Source organism: Balaenoptera musculus, chromosome 13 (assembly GCF_009873245.2).
Source record: "Balaenoptera musculus isolate JJ_BM4_2016_0621 chromosome 13, mBalMus1.pri.v3, whole genome shotgun sequence".
Taxonomy (NCBI): Eukaryota; Metazoa; Chordata; class Mammalia; order Artiodactyla; family Balaenopteridae; genus Balaenoptera; species Balaenoptera musculus.
Window position 1 is genome coordinate 43,186,958 of NC_045797.1, and position 18,069 is coordinate 43,205,026.

Genomic DNA, 18,069 nt, shown 5'->3' on the forward strand with positions numbered 1-18,069 from the left:
TCAGCAGCCAGGTAGAAGCCAGCCTCTGACCTCGGGCCTGGAGCATCCCCGGGAGGCTGGGCTAATTCATGAAGCAGGCAGTGAGAGCTGGGGCAGCCCTCGGGGGGCTCCTGGTCAGATCTGGTTCCCTTTACCATGATGTACAGAGGAGAAAAAAAAAAACATTATGCTCATAAGATTCCCTCATATTCAGCCATCCATTTACTAATACATTCTCTTGACATAAGTAGCCTCACTAAATTCCTCTTTCCTCATCACTGACTCTAAAATGACAGTTTAAGGATTATCCTTTCTGCCACTTACCGTGAAACACAGCTCCAGATCAGTTTGTTGTAGATTTCTGAGCTTAACCACATAGCTCACAACTGAGTGGATAATCAATCATTCTGTGACTAAATCCATCTGGAACAAATTTGAAGCAGTGGCCATGTAGGTTTCTTTTGGAAAAAAAAAAAAAATTAAACTGAAACCAGAGTTGATCTTTTCAAAGGTTCAGAAAAACAAATACATATATAACTTAGCAATGACTTTTCCCCCCAGAATTCATGCATGCTCTCTTAGTAAGACTTGTATTGTCCTGGACCCATTTTGCATTTCATTTAATCTGTGAAAGAAGTGGTCCTCAAATGCTTTGGAGGAGAGTCCACTTCCCTGAGAATGAGGTCATGATCCCTCCTTGGATAGAAGGAAAGGGGGACATTGTGTGCACAGGTTGTCACCATAACTTCATGCTGATCTTAAATTCCTAAACACACAGGACTCAACAGAGTCCTGTGGAACTAAAAGAGCCCATTTCTGGCTATTCTTGCTGGACCCCCTACTTTTTTGCCATGTAGACATTAAAGGATAATTTAAGTATCAAGAGCCTTGGCTTTTAAGAATTCTACCATTCTTTTCCTCAGTAGACTCCAAATTGTTTGTATAAATTTAGGATATATTTTTCCATGTATACCCTGAAATCTGTACCATTCACGCATTCATTTGTTCAATTTTCAGTCACTTTTTCATCAATTCATGCATCAATGCATTCAGTTAATATGTGTTCAAACTGTACTAGATGCCTAGACACACCACCTTTTTTTTTAAACATCTTTATTGAAGTATTACTGCTTTACAATGGTGTATTAGTTTCTGCTTTATAACAAAGTGAATCAGCTATATATATACATATATCCCCATATCTCCTCCCTCTTGCGTCTCCCTACCTCCCTCCTTATCCCACCCCTCTAGGACGTCAGAAAGCACCAAGCTGATCTCCCTGTGCTATGCAGCTGCTTCCCACTAGCTATCTATCTTACATTTGGTAGTGTATATATGTCAATGCCACTCTCTCACTTCGTCCCAGCTTACCCTTCCCCCTCCCTGTATCCTCAAGTCCATTCTCTACGTCTGCGTGTTTGTTCCTGTCCTGCCCCTAGGTTCTTCAGAACCTTTTTTTTTTTTTTTTAGATTCCATATACATGTGTTAGCATACGGTATTCATTTTTCTCTTTCTGACTTACCTCACTCTGTATGACAGACTCTAGGTGCACCCACCTCGCTACAAATAACTCAATTTTGTTTCTTTTTATGGCTGAGTAATAGTCCATTGTATATATGTGCACATCTTCTTTATCCATTCATCTGTCGATGGACACTTAGGTTGCTTCCATGCCCTGGCTATTGTAAATAGAGCTGCAATGAACATTGTGGTAAATGACTCTTTTTGAATTATGGTTTTCTCAGGGCATATGCCCAGTAGTGGGATTGCTGGGTCATATGGTAGTTCTATTTTTAATTTTTTAAGGAACCTCCATGCTGTTCTCCATAGTGGCTGTATCAATTTACATTCCCACCAACAGTGCAAGAGGGTTAACTTTTCTCCACACCCTCTCCAGCATTTATTGTTTGTAGATTTTTTGATGATGGCCATTCTAACTGAAGTGAAGTGATACCTCACTGTAGTTTTGATTTGCATTTCTCTAATGATTAGTGATGCTGAGCATCCTTTAATGTGTTTGTTAGCAATCTGTACATCTTCTTTGGAGAAATGTCTATTTAAGCCTTCTGCCCATTTTTGGATTGGGTTGTTTGTTTCTTTGATATTGAGCTGCTTGTAAATTTTGGAGATTAATCCTTTGTCACTTGCTTTGTTTGCAAATATTTTCTCCCATTCTGAGGGTTGTCTTTTCATCTTGTTTATGGTTTCGTTTGCTGTACAAAAGCTTTTAAGTTTCATTAGGTCCCATTTGTTTATTTTTGTTTTTATTTCCATTTCTCTAGGAGGTGGGTCAAAAAGGATCTTGCTGTGATATATGTCATAGAGTGTTCTGCCTATGTTTTCCTCTAAGAGTTGAATAGTGTCTGGCCTTACATTCAGGTCTTTAATCCATTTTGAGTTTATTTTTGTGTATGGTGTTAGGGAGTGTTCTAATTTCATTCATCTACGTGTAGCTGTCCAGTTTTCCAGCACCACTTATTGAAGAGGCTGTCTTTTCTCCACTGTACACTCTTGCCTCCTTTATCAAAGATAAGGTGACCATATGTGTGTGGGATTATCTTTGGGCTTTCTATCCTGTTCCATTGATCTATATTTCTGTTTTTGTGCCAGTATCATACTGTCTTGATTACTGTAGCTTTGTAGCATACTCTGAAGTCAGGGAGCCTGATTCCTCCAGCTCCGTTTTTCTTTCTCAAGATTGCTTTGGCTATTCGGGGTCTTTTGTGTTTCCATACAAATTGTGAAATTTTTTGTTCTAGTTCTGTGAAAAATGCCATTGGTAGTTTGATAGGGATTGCATGGAATCTGTAGATTGCTTTGGGTAGTATAGTCATTTTCACAATGTTGATTCTTCCAATGCAAGAACATGGTCTATCTCTCCATCTGTTTGTATCATCTTTAATTTCTTTCATCAGTGTCTTATAGTTTTCTGCATACAGGTCTTTTGTCTCCTTAGGTAGGTTTATTCCTAGGTATTTTATTCTTTTTGTTGCAGTGGTAAATGGGAGTGTTTCCTTAATTTCTCTTTCAGATTTTTCATCATTACTGTATAGGAATGCAAGAGATTTCTGTGCATTAATTTTGTGTCCTGCTACTTTACCAAATTCATTGATTAGTTCTAGTAGTTTTCTGGTAGCATCTTTAGGATTATCTGTGTATAGTATCATGTCATCTGCAAACAGTGACAGTTTTACTTCTTCTTTTCTGATTTGGATTCCTTTTATTTCTTTTTCTTCTCTGATTGCCATGGCTAAAACTTCCAAAACTATGTTGAATAATAGTGGTGAGAGTGGACAACCTTGTCTTGTTCCTGATCTTAGAGGAAATGGTTTCAGTTTTTCACCATTAAGAACGATGTTTGCTGTGGGTTTGTCATATATGGCCTTTATTATGTTGAGGTAAGTTCCCTCTATGTGTACATTCTGGAGAGTTTTTATCAACAATGGGTGTTGCATTTTGTCAAAAGCTTTTTCTGCATCTATTGAGATGATCATATGGTTTTTATCATTTGATTTGTTAATATGGTTTATCACACTGATTGATTTGCATATATTGAAGAATCCTTGCATTCCGGTGATAAACCCCACTTGATCATGGTGTATGATCCTTTTAATATGCTGTTGGATTCTGTTTGGTAGTATTTTGTTGAGGATTTTTGCATCTATTTTCATCAGTGATATTGGCCTGTAGTTTTCCTTCTTTGTGACATTTTTGTCTGGTTTTGGTATCAGGGTGATGGTGGCCTCGTAGAATGAGTTTGGGAGTGGTCCTCCCTCTGCTATATTTCGGAAGAGTTTGAGAAGGATAGGTGTTAGCTCTTCTCTGAATGTTTGATAGAATTCTCCTGTGAAGCCATCTGGTCCTGGGCTTTTGTTTGTTGGAAGATTTTTAATCACAGTCTCAATTTCAGTGCTTGTGATTGGTCTGTTTATACTTTCTATGTCTTCCTGGTTCAGTCTCAGAAGGTTGTGCTTTTCTAAGAATTTTTCCATTTCTTCCAGGTTGTCCATTTTATTGGCATAGAGTTGCTTGTAGTAATCTCTCACGATCCTTTGTATTTCTGCAGTGTCAGTTGTAACTTCTCCTTTTTCATTTCTAATTCTATTGATTTGACTCCTTTTTTTCTTGATGAGTCTGGCTAATGGTTTATCAATTTTGTTTATCTTCTCAAAGAACCAGCTTTTAGTTTTATTGATCTTTGCTACTGTTTCCTTCATTTCTTTTTCATTTATTTCTGATCTGATTTTTATGATTTCTTTCCTTTGGCTAACTTTGGGTTTTTTTTGGTTCTTCTTTCTCTAATTGCTTTAGGTGTAAGGTTAGGATGTTTATTTGAGATTTTTCTTGTTTCTTGAGGTAAGATTGTATTGCAATAAACTTCCATCTTAGAACTGCTTTTGCTGCATCCCATAGGTTTTGAGTCATTGTGTTTTCATTGTCATTTGTTTCTAGGTATTTTTTGATTTCCTCTTTGATTTCATCAGTGATCTCTTGGTTATTTAGTAGTGTATTGTTTAGCCTCCATGTGTTTGTATTTTTTACAGATTTTTTCCTGTAATTGATATCTAGTCTCATAGCGTTGTAGTCAGAAAACATACTTGATACGATTTCAATTTTCTTAAATTTACCAAGGCTTGATTTGTGACCCAAGATATGATCTATTCTGGAGAATGTTCCATGAACACTTGAGAAGAACGTGTATTCTGTTGTTTTTGTATGGAATGTCCTATAAATATCAATTAAGTCCATCTTCTTTAATGTATCATTTAATGCTTGTGTTTCCTTACTTATTTTCATTTTGGATGATCTGTCCATTGGTGAAAGTGGGGTGTTAATTTCCCCTACTCTGATTGTGTTACTGTCGATTTCCCCTTTTATAGCTGTCATCATTTGCCTTATGTATTGAGGTGCTCCTATGTTGGGTGTATAAATAGTTACAATTGTTATATCTTCTTCTTGGATTGATCCCTTGATCATTATGTAGTGTCCTTCTTTGTCCTTGTAATAGTCTTTGTTTTAAAGTCTATTTTGTCTGATATGAGAATTGCTACTCCAGCTTTCTTTTGATTTCCATGTGCACGGAATATCTTTTTCCATCCCCTCACTTTCAGTCTGTATGTATCCCTAGGTCTGAAGTAGGTGTCTTGTAGACAGCATATGTATGGGTCTTGTTTTTGTATGCATTCAGCCAGTCTATGTCTTTTGGTTGGAGCATTTAATCCATTTACATTTAAGGTAGTTATCGATATGTATGTTCCTATTACCATTTTCTTAATTGTTTTGGGTTTGTTATTGTAAGTCTTTTCCTTCTCTTGTGTTTCCTGCCTGGAGAAGTTCCTTTAGCATTTGTTGTAAAGCTGGTTTGGTGTTGCTGAATTCTCTTAGCTTTTGCTTGTCTGTAAAGGTTTTAATTTCTCCATCGAATCTGAGTGAGATCCTTGCTCGGTAGAGTAATCTTGGTTGTAGGTTTTTCCCTTTCATCACTTTAAATATGTCCTGCCACTCCCTTCTGGCTTGCAGAGTTTCTTCTGAAAGATCTGCTGTTAACTTTATGGGGATTCACTTGTATGTTATTTGTTCTTTTTCCCTTGCTGCTTTTAATTTCTTTTCTTTGTATTTAATTTTTGATAGTTTGATTAATATGTATCTTGGCGTGTTTCTCCTTGGATTTATCCTGAATGAGACGCTCTGCACTTCTGGGACTTCATTGACTATTTCTTTTCCCATATTAGGAAAGTTTTCAACTATAATCTCTTCAAATATTTTCTCACTCCCTTTCTTTTTCTCTTCTTCTGGGACCCCTATAATTCAAATGTTGGTGCGTTTAATGTTGTCCCAGAGGTCTCTAAGACTGTCCTCAATTCTTTTCATTCTTTTTTCTTTATTCTACTCTGCTGTAGTTATTTCCACTGTTTTATCTTCCAGGTCACTTATCCGTTCTTCTGCCTCAGTTATTCTATTGATTCCTTCTAGAGAATTTTAAATTTCATTTATTGTGTTGTTCATCATTGTTTGTTTGCTCTTTAGTTCTTCTAGGTCCTTGTTAAATGTTTCTTGTATTTTCTTCATTCTATTTCCAAGATTTTGGATCATCTTTACTATCATTACTCTGAATTCTCTTTCAGGTAGTCTGCCTATTTCCTCTTCATTTGCTTGGTCTGTTGGGTTTTTACCTTGCTCCTTCATCTGCTGTGTGTTTCACTGTCTTTTCATTTTGCTTAACTTACTGTGTTTGGGGTCTCCTTTTTGCAGGCTGCAGGTTCGTAGTTCCCGTTGTTTTTGGTGTCTGCTCCCAGTGGCTAAGGTTGTTCAGTGGGTTGTGTAGGCTTCCTGGTGGAGGGGCATGGTGCCTGTGTTCTATTGGATGAGGCGGGTCTTGTCTTTCTGTTGGGCAGGACCGTATCCAGTGGTGTGTTTTGGGGTGTCTGTGACCTGATTATGATTTTAGGCAGTCTCTCTGCTAATGGGTGGTGTTGTGTTCCTGTCTTGCTAGTTGTTTGGCATAGGGTGTCCAGCACTGTAGCTTTGCTGGTCGTTGAGTGGAGCTGGGTCTTAACGTTGAGATGGAGATCTCTGGGAGAGCTGTGCCATTTGATATTATGTGGAGCCAGGAGGTCTGTGGTGTACCAAGGTCCTGAACTCAGCTCTCCCACCTCAGAGGCACAGGCTTGACACCTGGCTGGAGCCCCAAGACCCTGTCAGCCACATGGCTCAGAAGAAAAGGGAGAAAAAAAGAAAGAAGAAAATAGAAAATAAAACACAATAAAGTTATTAAAATAAAAAATTTTTTAAATTATTAAAAATTAAAAAAATTAAATAGTAATAAAAAAAGAAAGAAAGAAAGAAGAGAGCCACCATACCAAAAAACAAATCCAACGATGATAACAAGCAGTAAAAACTATACTAAAAAAAAAAAAGACCAAAAAAACGGACAAACAGAACCCTAGGACAAATGGTTAAAGCAAAGCTATACAGAGAAAGTCACACAATGAAGCATGCACATATGCACTCACATAAAGAGAAAAAGGAAAAAATATATTTATGTCTATATATAAAAAAAAGGCAGAGAGCAACCAAATCAATAGACAAATCTACCAATCATAATAAACTCTAAATACTAAACTAAGATAAACATAAAACCGGAAACAAATTTTAGATGCAGCAAGCAAACCCCAAGTCTACAGTTGCTCCCAAGTCCACTGCCCCAGTTTTGGGATGATTCATTGTCTATTCAGGTATTCCACAGCTGCAGGGCACATCACGTTGATTTTGGAGATTTAATCTGCTGCTCCTGAGGCTGCTGGGGAAAATTTCCCTTTCTCTTCTTTGTTTGCACAGCTCCTGGGCTTTAGCTTTGGATTTGGCCCTGCCTCTGCGTGTAGGTCGCCTGAGGGTGTCTGTTCTTCTCTCAGACAGGACAGAGTTAAAGTAGCAGCTGATTCGGGGGCTCTGGCTCACTGAGGCCGGGGGAGGGAGGGGTACGGAATGCAGGGCAAGCCTGCAGCGGCAGAGGCCGGTGTGACGTTGCGATAGCCTGAGGTGCGCCGTGTGTTCTCCCAGGGAAGTTGTCCCTGGATCACGGGACCCTGGCAGTGGCGGGCTGCACAGGGTCCCGGGAGGGGAGGTGTGGATAGTGACCTGTGTTTGCACACAAGCTTCTTGGTGGCTGCAGCAGCAGCCTTAGCATTTCATGCCCGTTTCTGGGTCCGCGCTGATAGCCACGGCTCACGCCCGTCTCTGGAGCTCGTTTAGGCAGTGCTCTGAATCCCCTCTCCTCGTGCACCCCGAAACAATGGTCTCTTGCCTCTTAGGCAGGCCCAGACCTTTTCCCAGACTACCTCCCGGCTAGCTGTGGTGCACTAGCCCCTTCAGGCTGTGTTCACGCAGCCAACCCCAGTCCTCTCCCTGGGATCCGACCTCCGAAGCCCGAGCCTCAGCTCTCAGCCCCCGCCCACCCCGGCGGGTGAGCAAACAAGCCTCTCAGGCTGGTAAGTGCTGGTCGGCACTGATCCTCTGTGCGGGAACCTCTCTGCTTTGCCCTCTGCAGCCCTGTGGCTGCGCTCTCCTCCGTGGCTCCGAAGCTTCCCCCTCCACCACCCACAGTCTCCATCCGCGAAGGGGCTTCCTAGTGTGTGAAAACCTTTCCTCCTTCACAGCTCCCTCCCAAAGGTGCAGGTCCCATCCCTATTCTTTTGTCTCTGTTTTTTCTTTTTTCTTTTGCCCTGCCCAGGTACGTGGGGAGTTCCTTGCCTTTTGGGAAATCTGAGTTCTTCTGCCAGCGTTCAGGAGGTGTTCTGTAGGAGCTGTTCCACATGTAGATGTATTTCTGATGTATTTGTGGGGAGGAAGGTGATCTCCACATCTTACTGCTCCGCCATCTTGAAGGTCTCCCCACACCACCTTTCTTGCAAGGACGTTTCAGTCTATCTGAAGGGATTAGATAAGGTCAGATTTTTAAAAATTAAATAATACATAGAGAGAACAGATTGGTGGTTGCCAGAGGTGGGGGGTGGGGTGTGGGCAAAATGAGTGAAGGGAATCAAAGGTACAAACTCTCAGTTATAAAATAAATAAGTCATGGGGATATAACATACAGCATGGCAACTATAGTTAATAACACTGTAGTGTATATTTGAAAGTTGCTAAGAGAGTAGACCTTAAAAGTTCTCATCACAAGAAAAAAAATTCTGTAACAATGTATGGTGATGGACATTAACTAGATTTATTGTGGTGATCATTTCACAATATCCACAAATATCAAATTGTTAGGTTGTACGCCTGAAACTAATATGATGTTGTATGTCAATTATACATCAGTTTTAAAAAGAAAAGAAAAGTAACCAACACAAATAATTCAACTCAACAATTCAAGTCAACAAAACCCTCGTTGAAGGCCTCAGTCCCCATGTAGTCAATGGTAGTTATGGTTACCAAGAAGCACAGGAGGGGTCCAAAGGAGGGATTGGTTGCTGCAACCAAGGGCCAGTTAGGGCTTTGTGGAGGGAGCAGATGTGATATGGGTCATGAAGGATGAACTGGATGTTAATAAACCTGAGAAGAGAAAGGCAGGCTTTGCTGGGTGGACACCCTGTATACAGAGTAATGGGTTTGGGGTGAGGGAAAGAGGGACTACTATAGGGGAAGCAGGAAACAGGATAGAAAAGTCATTGGAGGAAATTTATGTAGAACCCTGAATTCTTGTTAAGCCATTTAGATTTAGTACTGTCAAAATTAGTGAAAGATTTTGAGCAAGGAATGACCTAATAAAAATGCTACCTCCAGATAGTTGTAGGATAAGGAGGAAAAATAAGCATACGCATATTGTTAAATGTATTAAATCACCCTAATAGGACGTGGGTGGGGGACTGGGACAGAGAGGGCGTATGTCAGTCTGATTGACTGAAAATTGAGTAAGTTTCTCAAGAAAGAATGGTACTAACTTTCAAATTAGTACATATAGCAACAATGCTAATAAGAGGTATAAAAAGGTAGTTTAATCCATAAGGACTATTTTCAGAATCATAATAATAATTTAATAATTTGTTTAAAACTATTTCTAACAGACACATTCATTATTTTTGTATGCAAGTGCTTCTCCTGAGTCAAATGATGATTCTAAACAAGTTCCACTCCAAGTAGGGTCAACAGTTTATGATATTGTTTAGCAATACATTTATTCATAGGTATTACAAAGGTAAACATCAAACTTGTAAATTAATAACATTTTGGTGTAATTTCATCTTCTGCACCCAGTGAAATAACTAATAAGGAGCTAAGTAAGCCCTTAAATGATCTTCTGGACAATCATCCTTTCTGCTTCATGCCCACATCCATTAAACAGTAGAACGTTCATTAGTCATAATGTATGACGGAAGGAATATGGAGCAAGTCTCTAACCATAAACTGTGTCTAAACATAGACCTTTAACAGTTTCTCTTATTTTAACATGTCTAAGTCTGTGACACTGCAATATGCAATGAATACAACCTAAGCAGAGTCACGCCTTAGTTAAAATAAGGTTTTGCAATTACAGAAAATTACAGCAAGAGGCAATTATCCATAGGCCCACTCTCCCCTGTGAGTTTCCTACCATCCATTTTGCAAATAAGCATGAACTAAGGGAGTAATCTGGTTATAAATAGAGGAGAGCAACAAGTTCTCCTGATATGTCTAGGGGAAATGCATTTTCCAGTTAAAAATTATCTTTGTTTAAAAATAAGAATTTGAATGGAATACAAAAAGGGGAACAGCAGTTTTGGAGTGGGGGTGAGACTAGACTGCTAAGCTAATAAAGCAAGAACTTAAGAACATAAGAATATATAGTTTAGCCTATGGAATAATCCAAAGGAATTTTAACTAGACTTAGAGATCACTTCACTAAGTCTTGATACTGTTTGGTTTGGGAGGCGGGGGGACATTGTTTTGTTTTGTCTTCGCTTTTGTTTTTTTGAAGACCTACCCAGAGCAAGAATTTTGCAAAGGCAAAACACTTGGTTTGTTCATTTATTGATCTATTTAAGTGTCCATTCTGGAACACTTCATAAACAATAGTCAGGCCTATACTTTTCTTCTCAAGAGTGGGGTCTGCTGGAGATGATGTGTTAGTTGTCTAGATTTGCTTTTTAATTTTATGTTGGATTTGGGAATAATAAGATGCGGGGGAAACATTTTAACAATTGCTCTGTTACTTACAGTTTGGGAGATAGCACAAGACCACAGAGGTATCCTGTAGCTGGATCCCTAAACATAATTTCAAAGTGTGAGATTATTCAACAAGCCTGAGTAGAGTAACTACTGTGTGCAAAGCACAGTAGGTGTTGAGAATACAAGGATGAAAGCTTATGGTGCCTGCCCACAAAGAGCTCACAGTCTGAGCAAGTAGACAGTAACAGCAATGTGAAATTTTGAGTCCCGTTTCAGAAACTTCCCAGAGAAGGTACTACCAGGCGTCAGTCTTGGGAAGTTGTGGGAATTAGCCCTTAATGAACTGGGGGGAGGAAAGGAGGGAAAGAGAAAGAGTGTTCTAGGCAGAGGGAACAGTATTTGCTAAGGTCGTTAAGTAGAATACAGAAGAAGCAAGTGTTCTGTACAATTCAGTGAGCAATACAAGATGACAGGTTAAAGTCAAATAATGAAGGGCCTTGCATGTCATGTTAAAAAGTTTGCATACCATCCTGAAGTTAATGGGAAGTGGCATAATCAGCTTTGCTTACAGAAGAGGTAAACACATCATTTGCTTTTAAAACTTATTTCTGAGTTCTAAATTTGTTAACCCAAAAAGATAATTTTATTGTAGTTAATTAGGACTGGTTTTATTCTTCATTTATACCAGTGCTACAAACGCAAATTAAGTATGAATTTCATTATAAAAATAGCACAGTTCTGTTTGTAAGTTTAAATCTTTATCAAACATAACACAGTGGGGAAAATACCTTAGCTCAAGGAAAAGCTTATATAAAGTCAAAACCAGCCTTAAAATTCCACTCGGCATGTAGTCATTTTTCCAGGCCATTACGATTTTATCCACACAGAATATAACTGTATACTCTTAAAGGATTTTTACTACTTGAGATTTGTTCCATCTTAAAATTTGTACTAAAACTTACTGGAAAACTAGTTTGAAAATAAAATTGTAACTCAGCCTTTGCAGAAGCTACAAGAGGTTCTACACATTTCCTTTATTTGGCATAGCATCCCCTAGTCTTGTAAAAAAATTGTTGTAGTGACAATATAATTGTAGAAATACTATGGAAGCATTGAGTGTTATTTATCTTAAGTGTTTTGCCACTTTATAATATAATAGTGCTAGAATTTACACATCAAATCTAATGGAGAGCTCAACTGGTACCTTTAACAAATAGAGGCTATAAAATTATATAGGCCACTGATGTGTGCCTAGGGATATTCAGCTGCTGGTTTCCTAGTGGAGGATGCCAGAATTCAGTGGTCGGAGAAAAACTTGTTTAGGACCCTAAGCCACACAGAGTGCCAGAGGCACCCCTTCAACCTTAAGGTGAGTCTAGTTAAGGAGAAGAGGGGTGGGATAGCTGTCCAAGATCTCTCCAAGGCAGTTGATTTTCCACAGATAGCAAGTATGCTGCTGTTCCTCTTACTTAGCAAGGATAATCTGTAGATACAGCAGTCCCAGAGGTCAGTTGGACAAGCTGCTTTCTGCAGTCATCTTACCTTGGCCAAAGGAACCCGGGAAAAGAAACTTAAACAAGGTGGATGTGAGCTGGACCTAGAAGGGGAATCTATCCTGTTAAGGTAGAAGTGTTGGAGAGAGACTTATGGTCAAAGGCAGACAAGTGGCAACATATGTTTGCACATGGCAGTATATTGCCTGGCTGATATGGAGGGCCATACAAGATGGCACTGATGAAAGGACTAGTTTTTAGATGAAACTACCTGTTATATTGCAGTGAGGTTCATCCAATTATACAGGACCTTCTGCATTTTACTGACATCTATGTGAGTAGTCACAGGATTAGGTGGCTGGTGTTGGGGTTCTGGGGGCCTGTATAGCAGCCCACCTCCCTGAGGAGATGAAGATGGTGGGGACAGCCTGCTGAGCTCCTGAGGGGTGCAGTGGAGAGTCACAGCACTGAGCTAGGGAAACAGCACTCACAAACCATTGCTGAAGCAGCAGTGCCCAAGGCCTGCACACCAGTAGGAGATGGTCCTCACATTACCTTGGATGTGGCAGCAGTCAGAATTCTCAAGGTAAAAGAATGGTCTGCCCAACTGAGGTGAAACTGAGAAAGGGCAAATGCAAAAGCAAATACTGAAATAGGAAGAAGGAATCAGAAATGCAGGATGGAAAAAGGTGGGATAATAAGACAACAGAGAAGGAAGTCAGCCCTGTCACCTGCTAATTTGTCACACTGCCACCGTAAGCATAGTGTTTTTCCTCAGGCTTTAAATTCTTTAATTTTTCCTATTAATTTTCTCTGTTTTACCTTTAATATGGGAATAAGAATCTATCATATATACATATATAATTTTTGTAAGGCCATAATGAAAGCATTTGGAGGTCATTTGGTTTCCAAAGAAACTAAAATTAATTTTCCAAAGAAAATTTTTCTAATATGCCATGAGTTTTTACTATATTACTAGCATAGCTTTTAACAAACAAAAATTGGCTCCAGATCAAATCCTCCTGTGTGATATGATTGAATGGATGCTTCATCAACTACAAATGATATAGATCACTATTATGTTTAGTGGAGACTCCTCAGACCTGCTCATTTGACTCATTTACATGCAGTTTTTCCCACTACGTTTGAAAATATTCCCCATCTGTTCTCTAGTTCTGATTTATAATTTCATCACTGTCTTGAAAGATGATGACCATAATATCCTTGACATAGTCAATATAATAAATAAAAATTGCTTCTGAAATTTACATTTTCACAGCTTTTTCATAGCTAGAACTTGTTCACATGAAAGTTCTCAGAGTTACACATAGGTTCTAATTAGAGCTCTAGTTAAAGCTATGTTTGCTAAGTAGTCTTCATAAGCATTAACATTCCATTTCTGTGGCTGGGTCCTATTGCCACGAACTGTCCTTTCATATCACAAAATATTATAAAATGCAAAAGGTTCTAGATTCTTTTTGTTTTGCCAGATCACATTTGTGTGAATGTTTGCAATTTCCCTAATGAGAAATAACTTTAAGAAAGAAAGGCTGATTTTGCCTGTTCTTGCATCCATTCATCTGGAATATGTCAAAGCAAGGGAAGTCATCCGATGCTATGGTTGTTCCTCCTGATTGGATTTCAGTGTCACATTCAAAATACGACACTGAGCAAAGAAACCAAGATAGGATGTGTAATTACATGCAAGGACATAGAAAACTATATTAAAAAGCCCTGCCTTTCTGCAGTTTTCTTGCTTCCTTCCACTTGTCTATAACAGAAGTACCACCCTTACATATAGCAACTTCACAGTTTTGTTAAATACAATTTATTGAGCCCCTGGTGTCAACCAGGTACCATTTGGGGTGTGTATTACTTCAGTTAGTCCTCACAAGAACATTAAGAAATGCATATTATCCCTACTTGACAGACATGGCAGTGAGACTTGGAAAGGTTAAGTGACTTTCTCCCGACACATACCAACGGTGTTGCTTGGGTTTGAACTGAGACTTATTTGACTCTAAAACTCACGATCTTACCCACTCTTCTGTCTCAATCGTATTTCATATCTTTCTGTCAGGGAGTTGTATAAGAAAAAAATTTATTCTGTGGTTCTCAGACTTTCTAAAAAGGTCAAGTCTTCCCGTAAACTCTAATTCTTGGTATAATAAACTCTTGGTATAATAAGGCTAGAAAAAAAGCTAGCACAAGCAACTAAAGAAGTAAACAACCACAAATAAAATAATTTAGAACTTAAAAATACTATGCAGTGAGAAAATAGTATGGTTGTTCTAATTCTGAAAGCCATGGAAAGAGACCTGTAGTTGAAGGTCACTGACAGGACCTCCTTACACCTACCTGGCAGCTTCACAGTCATCCATATTGACCACATATGTGCCTGAAGCCAAAGGTTTTCATTTAAAGGTTTCCACAAACAAATTATTACATCTCTAGGGAGAAATAATTCTAGGCTAATTTTTAAATTAACAATATGAATTGCTCAATTTTTCCATTTTCTTCTAAAATGAAAACTTGGAATATGATGGACTCTATGGATGTGCTCCATGCAGTAACCATTTTAAGTGTATATAACAGATCTAAGAACACAGACTTTTTTTTATCTGTTTATTCATGCCAAGAAATTCTCTTAAAGACTGCCTTAGTTTGGCATCTACCTTTAACACATCAACTACATAACTGGCACACGTCCATCTCCCTTTGTACTCTACAGACAGAAACCATGTATGGGGCATGTTTCCCCACAAGATTTTTTTCAGAGTTTATGCTGCCAAACAAGCATTAAGCTACTCTAAATTCCGGGCAAGTATGTAACCTTACAGGTACACAGTACTGCACTAAAACATTGAAGAGAACTTTCTATTCATCCCACTCTGCTAACAGAGCCATTCAATCCTGTCCAGAAAGATGAGTCCATTTTAAACCCTCCTTTGATTCTACAGATTAGGAGGAGGGAGAAGTTACTGCTGAAAAATAAAAAAGAAGGGAAGAAGAAATGGTCATGGCCCCCAAGAAGCAAGAGCATGTTTTTCAGGTTTCCCAGGTTCCAACATTTTGTGTTAGAGAGGGCAGAAGAGATAAGAGCTGGAAAATGAATCCTTTTCACAACAGCATTCAGGATTTCAGCAAAGTGAGTTTTAATTTCAGATTTTTTAATCTGAAAGAGATTTCAGAGAATATATAGTCCAAATGTATTTTTGCTTCTAATAGAACTGTAAGGTAAAATGCCCCAAACTCATTTAAAAGTCCAAAGACTATTTTATATGCTAGTTTGAGAAGTCTTTAGCATCAAAGACTATTTTATATGCTAGCTTGAGAATTCTTTAGCATCAAAACTCACCAGGTCATAGTTTTAGGAAACAGTATTTTCTTTTGTCCCCTATTGCCTTTAGGTACTCCTCAAACTAATACTCAGGAGTTTTTTGAATGCTATTTCTTCACATCACTGAAAGTGTTTTAACACAGGGGCTGGGGGATATCCCACAGCCTGTGTATGTCAAACACAATTTATCAGCAAATTAAATTCAAGTATGCATGATAATTCATGAATAATTTGAGGGAAATGGTAACTATAGTATCAATTTGGAACAAAACCAAAAAGTCAAATCTCACTTGGTTTAATGGCATATGAAACACTTGGGCACAAGCTGATAGTTGCTTGCATTTAACATTTTGAACACCAAATAATCTTATGCCTTAATATGATGAAGCCTGCAGAGTCCCCCTTCCTGAAAAATTCTTAATACTTACAAGGAATAATAAGTCTAGGATTTCTTAACTACCTCCTTGCTCAAGGAAGAGAGAGAGAATAAATAACCACTTAGGATGAGATCTTTCCTTGTTATACTTTATCATAGAGTGAGTTTTTCATATGTTAGCGGAAAAATTATAAAAGTATAAAAGTAAGCATCACAATATATATTATATATATACAAAGATATATGTATGTACACCATATGTCAAAGAGAGAAAGTATAGATATTCAATCTTGTTGAATCCTCACAACTTTCTATATTGGGGTGGATGCAGCATCTATTTTTCAATGTTTTTTAATCAAGTTTTCAAACTTGAAGTTGAAGGTATGACACAGATTCAGCAACTGTTAACGTTCTGCCATATTTGCATGCCGTGCTTTAGCACCATCTTTAAACACAGGTAACTGGTCAAATCCCTACCCCACCCCCCCACTACTGGGACTCACGTTGCACCATTTGCATATTTCCAATGATAGGAACCTCATTATCTCCTAATATATTAAAATGTCCAATGACCACAACATTTTTTCTTTCACTGAACTAAAATCTGCCTTTCTTAGATTTTTACCTGCTTATTCTAGTTCTGTTCTTTGGAAAGACATGGTGAAGATCTTTTCCTTCTTCTCTAAACAGCCTTACAAAATCCTCAAGTCCACTCTCACAACAGACTAGCTCAGATACAAATCTCATCTTGTAAGTTGAGTACAGTCAGCGGGGTTGGGGGAAAGATAGGATGATGTAAGGAGAGGAGGGACTATAGGCCTTCTTAAGGGTTGGCCTTTTTTCCCACAGGTTTTGATACATAACATTTTCATTTTCATTCAGTTTGAAATAGTCCTAAATTTCAATTTTGTTATCTTCTTTAAATCATGAGTTCTTTTGAAGTGTATTTCTTCTTTTCCAAAAGAGAGGGATTTTTTAGTTTTGTCATCATTGTTGTTGCTGTTTCTATCTTATTTGCATTGTAGTTAGAGAACAAAATCTGTATATTGCAATTTTTGAAGTTTATTTAGACTTGTCTTAAGACCAGAATATAGTCATTTTATTTTAATATTTCCTCAATACTTGAAAAGGTTATGTGTTCTGTACAGTGTTCTGTGTATGTAAGTTCAAAGTTTTTAATCATGTTATTCATATTTTCTATTCATTTCTGAAAATGTGTGCTTATTCTTTTAGTTACTGAGAGAGATATGTTAAAATCTCTTACTGTGTTTATTCATTTTTCCCTTTAGTTTTATCCATTTTTGTTCTATCTATATTGAGGCTATGTGATTAAATGAAGTTAAATTTAAAATTTCTACATTTTCCTGGTGAACTAAACTTTTATCATTACACAGTACTACTTTTTATTCTTTGTAATCTTTTTTCCCTTAAAGTCAACTTTGATATTGCAAAGCTAACTTTCTTTTGGTTAGTGTTTGCATAGCATATTTTCCATCTTTTTTCTTTAATCTACCTGTGTCCTTATATTTAACTCATTTCTCTTGAAATATTTGGGTTTTGATTTTGTAATCAACCTGGGAATTTTTAGTTTTTATAAGAGCATTTAATTCACTTACCTTTAATGTAACTATTGATATGTTTAGGTTTGAACTACCATTTTACTATTTTCCTTTTTTTTTTCATTCTGCACATTTTAGTTTCTTTTTCTTTCCTTTCTTGCTTTCTGTCTAAAATGATGGACTGTTTTGTATTATTCCATTCTCCCCTGTATTAGATTTGCAGTTTTATACTCTTTGCTATTCTTTTAGTGTTTTCCCTAGGGAATACTTTAACATGTACCCTTGACTTAATCAAAGTCCAAAATAAATTGGTAGTTTTACCTCTTCCCAGACTATAGAAGGACCTTAAAAAACTTAAGCTCCATTTACCTTCCTGCCAACCCATGTGCTTTATTCCCATGTATTTTAATTCTAATTCTTTGTAAATCACAAAAGACCTTACATTTTTGTTTCATATAGTTGGTGTTCATTAAGATTTACCCACATATTTATCCTTTCATTGCTTTTCATTTTGCTGGAATTTTGAAACAGAAAGAGACAAGAAAAAGGAATTTAGTACAAATTTGATGAGTCACACCCCTCACTCCCTTCATACTACCTATCCATTTGGAATTCAGAAAAATATAAGGGCCCTGAGGCATATGGGGAAACATTGTGCAGAAACCTCATAAGTACGA

General features: G+C 37.9%; 1 protein-coding gene and 1 long non-coding RNA gene across 6 annotated transcripts in view; one reads left to right on the plus strand and one right to left on the minus strand.

Annotated features, from left to right (window-relative positions):
• The window catches only part of EFEMP1 (EGF containing fibulin extracellular matrix protein 1), a 69,332-nt gene that overhangs the window by 25,461 nt on the left and 25,802 nt on the right, over positions 1-18,069 (plus strand). The window lies entirely within an intron of this gene.
• The window catches only part of LOC118905739, a 203,463-nt gene continuing 193,740 nt past the window's right edge, over positions 8,347-18,069 (minus strand). The window contains exon 4 of the long non-coding RNA XR_005022334.1: positions 8,347-8,407. This is a non-coding gene — a long non-coding RNA (uncharacterized LOC118905739). The remainder of the gene's footprint in view (positions 8,408-18,069) is intronic.